Below are 11,279 nucleotides of genomic sequence, written 5' to 3' on the forward strand. Positions count from 1 at the left end.
GAACACATGTTTCATACTACTTTCTGTGTAAAAGTATTTTCAGAGGAACATAGATGTGTTGGATTGGTGGAGACATGGGGTCTTAGTCCTGTGATGATACTGATGTGATGCTATCTGGAACCAAGGCAAGGCTCTGTGTGTGTCTCTCTCTCTCACTCACTCATTCTCTCTGTGTCTCTCTCACATAGGCTACACACTTTTTCTGTTAATTTTCTATAGGCACAATATTAAGAAGTTTAACTGAACTTAGTTCAACTTAACTTAAATTAACTTAACTTAAGTATTTTCTATAGACGCACTACTACTACTTGAGAAGTTTGTTCTCTGCAACATGCTAACTTGACACTTTAACAGTTTGTGTCTCTGATTGTAATCAGATTATAGCAGCGCCGCACAGCAGGTTCCTCTGCAAAACCACATCCTTAATACGAGTGCAGAGTGGACAGAACATTCTCGGATGGATATCAGTAGAGGTGTGTTTGTCATGTGACTAATAGACTTCTCATGTTATGTACATTAGATCTCTGCTGATGTGTTTGAGCGTCTCTGCAGTCTGGACAGGGAGAGGAGAGGACCAAATATGAGTATCACAGCAGTGACCAGTGGATTGCTTCTCTTCCTTCTGTCTGTCTCAGGTATTGTTCAATATAATGAGTGGAACAGTGGAATAAGCTTCACTGTCATGTCGGATGTTCATTTTTATTGTCTCCTATGGTTATTTATCGATTTTATTTCTGCTTTGGAAAAGGCCTGACATTCATCACAATCAGTAAAATATACGAGCTTTTGTCAAACAAGGTCTGTGGTTATTACAAAAAAAATATGCTGATTATTTTTTGTTGTCAATCACTTTGTGAGAGGTGTCGTTTTCAATGGTGGATTTCTCGTTATCTTTATGGCATTTCTGCTTTACTGGACGAGAGACTTATGGCCTATTTCCAACGCTGGTATCAGCGCGGCCCTGGCCAGCTCGTCTCGCTTTTTTGTCTCATTCCACCGATCAAAAACCTGGACAGCCCGGGTTGAGTCGGGGTTGAGTCATGCTAGTTTTGGTCCCTGCTTTGTTGAGATTCCAGCGCTGTGGACCCAGTACCATACGGTGACGTGAAAACACTGCAGACGACTGATTGGTCAGGCAGAATCGTATTTACTGTATCTACTGTCAATGCTGGATACCAGTTTAGTGGGGCTTACCTTCTCTTCTGTTATTTCCATCAGTCTTTTGTGTTGCTGCCTTCGGCTCTGGTGAAATAAAATCGATCTCCTTGCCCAGCTTTAACATGACGGTGGTTTTCAATTGTTTTGAGAGAGGAAAAAGTCAGCTGTCCGCTCTGCTAGGCCGGCCTAGCCGAGTGGCCGCCGGGGTAATGGCTTCCCATCTCCCCGTAGCGTAACCCCCATCCCCCGCGCAGCGAATGCATGTAAATAACAACAGATTGATATCCATTCTCCTGGCCGATGGTCTTATTTGCCCATGTATGTCATAGAGGCACCAGTATTTCATAACTAGTTTAAAAGTTCAGTGTATGGATTTAATTTTAACATTATACATTATACCCTACTTGGGCTATGGGCGGAGGCCAGATATGCGGTCGCTATGACGACCAGGTGTGGGCGGAGGCGAGTAAACTTGTTGTGGAAGCAGACGTCTATATCAAGTAGAGTCGAGTAAGGCAGGTAAGAGTAGAGCCGTACTATGCTGTTATATGTGGTGGAAATGAGCCAATAGATAAGAGTTGACATTGATTGATTGAAAAGTTTATTTCTATAGGGACAGATACATAAACATAGAGCATTCACAGGAAACATTCTTTGTTATATATCCTGACATTTATAGCCTAAGCTAGTTTGCAATGTTTGTCCCTAGATGTTATAAGGCAAATATAAAAACACGGTACAGAATACATATAGGATACAGCTGTTAGGTTACACAAAATATAAAACATAAAACAAATATACATCTGTTATGTACAGTATACAAGATATATGGTAAATATACATTAGTGTGTTAATGTGATACATTAACATCAAGGAAAGCAACATAAGATTAGCATCTTAAAATGGGGAGTTTTATCCACACATGTGACAGTCTTGAACTCTGCTTTCTCATATCAACATGATTATGTTATTATGTATCATACTGATCTCTACCAGGTCACTTTATGATGTTCTCACATCAGTGTGTCATCTCCATATATGGTTCATGCTAATGAGCCTTAGAGTTTTCTGGGTGTGGACAGTTTGGTTTCACACTTCCTCAGCAGCAACATGTGAACAACGTCTTTGGGTCTTAACTCATCCAGGGTCATTTCGGTCTGTGTGCTCCCAGTGCCAGGATTTTGAGCATATTTCCTGATCTTCCAGGACCCACAGAATATTCTGTGCTAGGAATAAAATTACACAACATATCTCACAATAAAGCAGAGACTCTCATCTTACCCCTTGTAAAAAACTGAAACTCTCCCATGTTTCCTTGTTTAGTTACAAGCAGTGGAAGTTAGCTTGTTTTCACTAAAAATGCCCTCCTTCGGACAGAAATATGAGAAAAAGAGGTTTTTAGTGAAGGACACCGTTTCAAGCAGAACTCTCTTTTGAGCATTTTATTTTTTGCCTCAGTGACACATCAGACATATACAGTATTTGTTTTCCCAAATAAATAAATAAAAAATAAAAAATAAGAGAATGTATTTTACAGTTGCCATGTGGATTTTTAGCTTAGCTTGATAAAAGCATAAACAAATGGAACGAACCCTTATGTGGTCACACTCACACACTCTCTCTCTCTCTCATACACACACACACACACACACACACACACACACACACACACACAGGAATAACGAGTGCTGTAACGTTACCTGCTGTCACGTTACCTCTCATAACTAACGTTAGCACAGAAGATCACACATTAGCTACGTTAGTGCTGTAAACTTTGAAATGTTTATGTGACACATGTTTCGCCTTGGTTGCTGGGGACGGGTGTGTGACGCGGTTTGACGCGTTTGACGTATCCATGTGATTCCCCCTCCCTTGAGTGTGACAGACGCTGACGCTGGCAAGAGGAAACGTGAAGCGAGTCGCCTGCGGCATAAGTTATAAACAATGCGTGACAATTATACTCGAATGTTGTGTGTGTGATCATTTCATCTCAAACGCGATACAAAAAATAGGCTACTTTTTACCATCGTCATCGCTCTCTCCAAGTGGCACCCATTTCTCCTCCGATTCATCTGTGTCAGACGGAGAACGCTGTGAAGGGGAGCCTAGTCGCCATGGCGCTCCGTCGTGGAGCAATAACAAAAACGCTGGCGTCTTCCTCGCCATCGTCGCCAGCCGAGAACTCTGGATTGGACTCTGTTTCGACCACAGGCTCCACCCATAAATACTAAACTAGCGGGTTCCTTTTATCAGTTTGACTTGAAACAATGTCACAGGCTGGGAAAGTGTCTGATGTAATGTAAACAGCCAAAACATGAAAGTACGTCCGAGTACGTCTTTGGCACAGAACGCCATTGTTAAAAGTACGTCCGGGTACGTCTTTGGCAGAGAATGAGTTAATATGGTGCTGACATGTTTACTGCATTGATGAACTAAAGTAACCTTGTGAGGCTCCTGGATTCACGCAAGATCATGAGATCACGTTCACATGACAAATCAACAAGTCATTATTCGTGGGGGTGATGTGTTTACTTGTACTGTACTTGATGAAATGAGACAAATTCCATTTTTGTCTTTTATCAGCTGGCAGATTGAACAAAATGATCTGGCATTTGACATTTTTTTTTTATATTCTGTTCATATTTCAGGCATTTGGCTAACAGGCATCAACTAATAATAACTAATAATAATGAGTGTAACGTCCAAAAGCCACATTTCTTAGTGGTAACAAAATATTCTTGTCGCTACAATGATAATGGCTGGGTTTCCCAAAAGCTTCTTAGCGCTAAGAAGCTAATTCAACCCTTCTTAAGGCCCCCTTAAGAAGCAAACGCGTTTCCCAATTGCTTCTTTACGAAGGCATGCGTTTTCCAAAAGCTTCTTAGCGCTAAGAAGCTTCTTTGACCCTTCTTAAAGGGTTGATTATATTTTAATGTATGTTTTTATTAGGATTTGATGGGTTTATTTTTTAATAGCACAAATTGTCTTTTATTTTATTTTATGCTTATTTTTATTGGTTATTCACTGTGCCCCACTTTCCCATATCATTCTCCCCCCTGCGTGGCAGGCACACCCACGCGTTACCCTCAGACTCTGACAAGTGCTTGTGGCACTCACACTGTTATACACTTACACACATCCAGACATACACACAACAGTACACATTTTATAACAGTCATCATGAGGACCGCAATGGAAATAAGCTGTTAGCTTTATTGCGTTTTTATCCTTTTGATAATGGTGGGCCTGTGTATGTATATATGTATATTGTATATACTGTGTATTCATTATCAATAAAGAACTCAATCAATCAATCAATCAAAAAAAGCTCCCGTAAGAAGCCAACGAAGCCAACGCGTTTCCCGATTGCTTCTTAGCCTAAAATTATCTTCCGTTAAGAAGGCTGCGTTTCCCAAAAGCTTCTTAGCGCTAAGATGATCTTTCGTTAAGAAGGTTTTGTAAGAAGGGTCTGGGGCATTCTTAACACCTTCTTAATGACAAAACACTGGCAGATCCAGCCGCGTCAGGCAAAAGGAGATACTTGTGTCCACTGTTCCTCTTGTGTTTTTCCCTTTTTCCTTTCTTTCATGCACCCTTTAGTGTTTAAAATTGGGGAACACTTGAAAATCTCCCCTGTATGTATGGTTACTTGTGTTTTAAATGTTTTACCGTCGGCTATATTCCTCTAATCAGAATGGATTCCTTTTATAATAAGAATCTTGTGGATTTATATAGCACCTTTCACAGAACCCAAGGTCGCTTAAATTCTGTAGTGTTTCTCGCAATTTTGTTGTATGCTGTATATATAAAGCAATTTGAACTGCAGTCCATGTCTGAAATAAATAATGTTTAATAGAAGAAGTTCTTGTTTAACATGACCACGATTAGGTTATTCTACAACAGTGTTTCTCAACCACTGGGTCGTGGCCCACTGGTGGGCTCAGAGTGCCATCAAGTGGGCCGCAGAGGACCTCTCACATCGAGATGGTGGACAGCTCCAGTTAAGATGCTTCTTAAGATCCTTTTTTTTTTTTTTCTTCTTCTCTTCTGTTAAGAAGGCGTTTGGGAAACACTTCTTTGGAGCCTTCTTAACTCCTTAACTCATTGAATGCCAGCCACTTTTGGAGAACGGACGCTCCCAGTGCCAGAGTTTCAGAGCGTTTTCAGTGATTTCTCGAGGCCCACAGAATATTGTGTGATATTACTATGTAAACACTGAACACGCACAAAGAACGATGAGACTCTATTCTATCATCTGCAAAAAAAAGTATATTGATCCCATTTTCCGTTCTTTAGTTATGAGCCGGAGAAAATAGCTTGATTCATCCAAAAACATCAATTTTTTTCTAGAAGCTGAGATAATTGGCCTTTTGTGAAATTAAACATTTCAAGCACATCACTGACTCTGAAGCTTGCTGCTGGTGGGCATCGGATATTCTGGCTTGCGTTTGTCAATCCTGTCCTGCTGCCTGGGTCTGTCTGGGTGTTGCGTGCTGCTCTGCGTGCCCCCCCCCCCCCCCGCCCCGCCCCGCCTCGCCTCGCCTCAACTGCACACTCCTCCTCCTGTCTGTGGTGGCTCTCTGCTGAGTTTGCTGTGCCACCCGCGACATCCAGCTTTTTTACAGCGTTCCGCGTGTGTTTGTCACCGGCAACGATGCTTCCAGTTGAGAATAACAACTCCACGGTGTGGATGTGCTGTCGTGCTGTCGCAACCGACACGGAGCGGCTCAATTGTGGGAGCAGATTGGCTGCTGCAGGCACAGCTGCAGTAACGTGCTTCAGCATATCGATGCATACGGATGCGATGCGATTTCCGTTTCCATAACGACTTCTTCTTTGTTTTTTCCTTGCCTTTCTGTTATGTGGAGAGCACTGTCGCCACCTAAGGGTTCTGTAAAATAGGTTATAGACCTCCAATAGCTATAATATTTGTACAGGAGAGGCAGAAGGCTTTGATCGACGCCCCACCGTCAAAAAACGCAATTGACGAACATGTCCGTCCTTGGCACTCTACGTCACTACTTGAAATGACGAACATGTCCGTCCATGGCATTCAATGAGTTAAGAAGCTTCTTAACGCCTTAAGAAGCTATTTAACTCTTAAGAAGCTTCTTTGTTGGGAAACTCAGCCAATATTAGTTAGCCTGTCAATATCGATTCAGTTGTATTTAATTTTCTTTGTCTCACTGAGTGGAGCAGATATGATGGTGGTTATGGGAAATGTAGTCCAGAGCCACTTTCACACATGAACTCCGGATCAGGTCAGGGTTGCCCCCCACTGAGCCTGCCCCGGATGATAGGTGAAGTGTACCCTTTCACACATGAGGCATGTTGCATTCACACATGAGTAGCACCTCCGCAGAGTTTGTAAAGTAGAGAGGGGGCGGGCGGCGGGGGTGGGGGAATTTGGGCATGACCACACAGTTGTGAAAACTAAAAATACATAATGGGCGATAACTGCCTAACGTTCACGGCATATAATCGTTTGCGCATAACGTTAGTAAGTAATTAATTAAACAACCCTACAACTCACGCCCAGATGCATCGATTTCCTCGAGTCGCAAGCAGTACAAACAAAACAGGTCTTTGCTATGTTCAGTCCTAAAATGCCTCAAACCTACTAGAATTATACAGAATACAGGAAGCTAGACGTTTTTACCTTCAAAATAAAATAAATGTTGTATTACTTAGTAACAAAAAATCAGAATGTCGACTCACTACGGGTTAAAATTGACTTTTCGAAGGGAGCAGATATTCTTCCAGTTTATCTCTGTTCTGTATCTTTCGAAACACACACAAAAAAACATTACACGTGCATTTACTTTATTTAATTGCCATTATTGCGAAGGTTATACCCGGAAGTTTTCGTTTTATACTGCCTGACTTGACGCTACTTGGAATTTGCGCGAACGCTGTGTAAACGTTAAATCAAAGACATGAACGCAACCAGATCCAGATACCCTACCTAGCGATGTCCAATACTGGGAAGCGGGACGACCCTCGCGTCCAAAAATGCTTATTAAATGTGTGTGCTGTGCGAAGCAGACATGAAATCAGATCAGAGCCATGAGCCTTTTCAATCCAGCAATCCGCAACATGTTGGCTGTCGCACACGGAGCAGTTTTGAGCTTCATTTGAAAACCAAATGGCATGTGTTTTTTGCTCGCTCATTTTCACATCGACTATTTATATAATAATAATCTGTCACGATCGTCTCTGTCCTCATGCACTCACGAGCTCACGGAGCTCTGGAGGGTGGGGGGGGCAATACGCTTCTGCGACTACGGCTGGGGGTACACTTCCCTCCGTCTAGGACGAGGCTCCGCGGGAGCGCGCATGAGGCGCATGCAGACATTCACACCAGGGGCGGTTCTAGGCCATTTTTGGGTGGGCTAAAGCCCACCCAAAAATAGTCTCAGCCCACCCAAAAAAAGAGGCAATTTTTTTTTTTTTTTTTTTTTTTTTTCCATTAGTCATTAGTAGCAGTTTCTGACTACACTCAATGCGCTGTGTGCATGTTTTCCCCCCCCCCTCTATGTTCTTAGGGTGGGCTGAGACAAAAATTTAGGGGGGTTCAGCCCACCCGAAAAGTTTCTAGAACCGCGGCTGCGCAGGCGCTCCCTCCTCCATCTATCTGCCTAATCCCACATCACTTCACACAGGTCACACACACAGTACAGGAGCGAAGTGGTCCTCCACAGTCCACACAATCGTTCTCCCCACTCATGATCAATGAAACTGAGGTGAGCATTGAGCAGTCAGAGTCGTTAGTAGTTACTTAATTAGCGCATATTGATATGCAAATTAGCACGTAACGTTGTCGTAGGCTAAACAAAAGAACTTGTCGCTGTGCCTGCCAGACAAACAGGTGGACTGGAGGAAGGTAGGTAGGCTACCATGGCACCAGCCAGCCATGTCATGCTAGCTCGCAGTAAGCGGGTGTAAATGGATGTGATGTTTTTTGAGAAACATATGGGCATAAGTGACAAACATTTTCAAACGGGTCCCTTGTTATCTGAATGAAATTAAGCCCTTCAGAATCGCAAGTGGCTGCTTTACACAGCCTGTCTGATGTGATGATGACGATAGCTTAACATGCGTGCATGGCATCACTTATGTCTTGCTGTGATGTTAGTTCAGTATCTCAATAAAAGTTCTTACAGGCTTGTTATTTCCCTCTAAGGCAGGGATGTCAGAGATACGGCCCGCGGGCCGGATCCGGCCCACGGGCAGGTTTCATCCGGCCCGCGAGATGTTTTGGAATATTAAAAAAAATATATATATATATTATTATTATTATTATTAAATTCGCACCCCATTATCATGAACTACGTGTGGCTAATAAGCAAGCTAAGAGTTCATTCATAAGTTAATTAACCTGCACTACAAGGAAGTATGTCAGTAGGTCATCAGGTGTAAACAAAGCCGCCATGATGCCACGCTGGAATTGAATCGTGCATTCAGCTACCTACCAAAAAACAAAAGAATCAACAAGATCAGGCGCGAACTGCATAATCGGGCACGTCGGGCAAATGCCCGGTGGCCTGGCCTGGCCTGGCCTGGCCTGCAAAAAAAAAAAAAAAAAAAAAATTGTGCCCGCAGTCAGGCCACTCACTGAACAGCAGGCCAGGCGCCGCCTACTGGTTTACTAGTGGTTTTATTACTTTATTCAGGATTAAAGTGGGTGCATCTCATTGTAAAATTGGACTTGGCCCAAATTGGGCTTCAAATGGCCCAAATTGGGCTTCAAACGGCCCAAATCGGGCTTCAAACGGCCCAAAATCTGGCTTTAAACGACCCAAATTGGGCTTCAAACGGCCCACATCTGGCTTCAAACGGCCCAAATTGAGCTTTAAACGGCCCAAATTTTTCTGACGCCGGCACGCGCGTCGGCCCGTATCGGCCTGGCCTGCTTGGTATCTAATGCCCGGCCTGAATTATGATCCCAGTCCGCCCCTGAACAAGATGCTGTCGAAAAAGAGAAAGGTTGACATGGAATGCAGGCAGTTTCAAGAGAAATGGAAAGAGCAGTATTTCTTTTGTGAAGTAAATGGGTAAATGAGTCGAATTGATTTTAGTAAAAAAAAAATCCGGCCCCCATGAGGTCTCAGTTGAACAAATCCGGCCCTCTACCTAATATGAGTCTGACACCCCTGCTCTAAGGGAGTGCAAGGCAGATATTTAAACAGCCTTGTTTGTGTACAGTACCAGTGGCATGGGAGTAATAAAAAGGGATTAAGGACCAGGACCCCTGGTGGTCAGTAAGATGGGCTGGTTGAGCCAATCTTAAAATTATCTTTATTTATTATTTATTTTTGCTTTAAAACTATTTTTTAATTTTCTGCTTAAAGTTCATGAAAAAAGTGGCATTCTTGTTTTTTCACACAATAATTTCATAATACCATTTGTAATGCCACCGTTGTAGTGCTGTTGTTCAAAATTAAAGTACATTTTCTCAGATTTATTGGTGTCTTTCTAGTCACACAATTTAATAGTCAGTGTTTCCCATACACTGATCTATTTGTGGTGGTACACCCTACATAGATTTTGACCCCCACAAATACTGCCACATATTAATTTCAACTAGTTGACTGCAAACTCCTGCTTTAGTGCTTACAGTATATTATTATCTTGTCGGAATATTATTCCAGCCAATAAGTTAGGAAGTTCCCTTTTGATTTAATTTTACTTTTGTTTTGCCTACAAAGCAAAATGTTACTTTACTTGAAACTCCCCTGAAGTGATTTTGGTATTATTTATGCAAGCATAATTCTACCATATAGTAACCTGTATGCAGAATATATATAGTATATATAGGGAAACAATTATTTTTTCATTGCTGTAAAACCACAGAACGGTAAAGAAGATATTGATGTGTGTAGTTCTTCATAGATCTAGTCTCTTCATTTTGATCTCAAAGTGCGCCAGTTTGATCCATTTTTACTTGAAACTGTACAAAATTTTCTTCCGGGGGGGCATGCCCCCGGACCCCCCTAGGGGTTCAGTGGTCCATGACCTTTGGGTGGGCTGAGCCCACCCAAAGCTCTGATGCAAAAACCGCCCGATTCACACATGACAGCCACCCGTATGGCCTCTAGATAACTCCTGAATTCCAAACATGTGTGAAAGCAGCTCAGGTCTCTAGGAGCTTCACATACTGCAGCACCTCCACACTGCAGATTGTGATTGTGGTTTGTGATGTGCTCTGTGTTACAGTGGTACAGGCGGCTCAGGATGACTGGGGAGTGACTTACACTCCTACTGAGATCTGTGCCTTCAAAGGATCAACAGTGGACATACTCTGCTCCTACACATATCCAGCCTACCTAGATGACCTTCCTGTCACAGTTAAGAAGACGTGGTTTAAAGAGGAGGGTGGTGAACCTGTGGATGTGACAACAGACCCAGAGTATGCCGGCCGTGTGGAGTATGGTGGTGATGAGAAGAACTGCAGCCTGAGAATCATAGACCTGAGAGAGAGCGACTCAGCTGTGTACAAGTTCAACTTCACAACAAACCATCCAGTTGGGAACTATACTGCTTCACCTGGAGTTAATCTGACTGTCACAGGTAAGTCTTTTATTAGACCATTATGAATGTAGTTGAACTACCAGTAAACTACTGCAAAATGTAGTTAAACTATGTATTCCAACTACATGTAGTTAACTACTCCCCAACACTGCAACTTGGTGACTTTGTTGCTATATTTAGCTACTTTTCAAACCCCCTGGTGACTTTATTTCTCAGAAGCGACTAGCGACAAATCTGGAGACTTTTTCTGACCATGCAATGTTAATGTGTTGGATTTTCTCTATTGATGCGGCTGCTGCTGGGTTTTCTCTCTCTCTCCTTCTCTCTGCTGTCTGACACACAAGGCTGTTCAGTGCAGCCCCTCCTCTCCCTTCTCTCCTCCACTGAGCAGAGGTGTAGTGAAAAGTGGGGGAACGCACCTATTATGCGGAAACACCCCCCTCCCCCGGCACACGCACGCACACACACTACACTGACGTGTGATTTCTAACCCCACATAGGATAAGCAATAACCACGCCCTGTGGCGCCTGGATTGGCCAGGAGCAACACTCGAGGGCACGTAGCCCAGCGATTTCATGAACCAACTGAA

The sequence above is a fragment of the Poromitra crassiceps genome (assembly GCF_964638095.1).
Source record: "Poromitra crassiceps genome assembly, chromosome: 4".
Classification (NCBI taxonomy): domain Eukaryota; kingdom Metazoa; phylum Chordata; class Actinopteri; order Beryciformes; family Melamphaidae; genus Poromitra; species Poromitra crassiceps.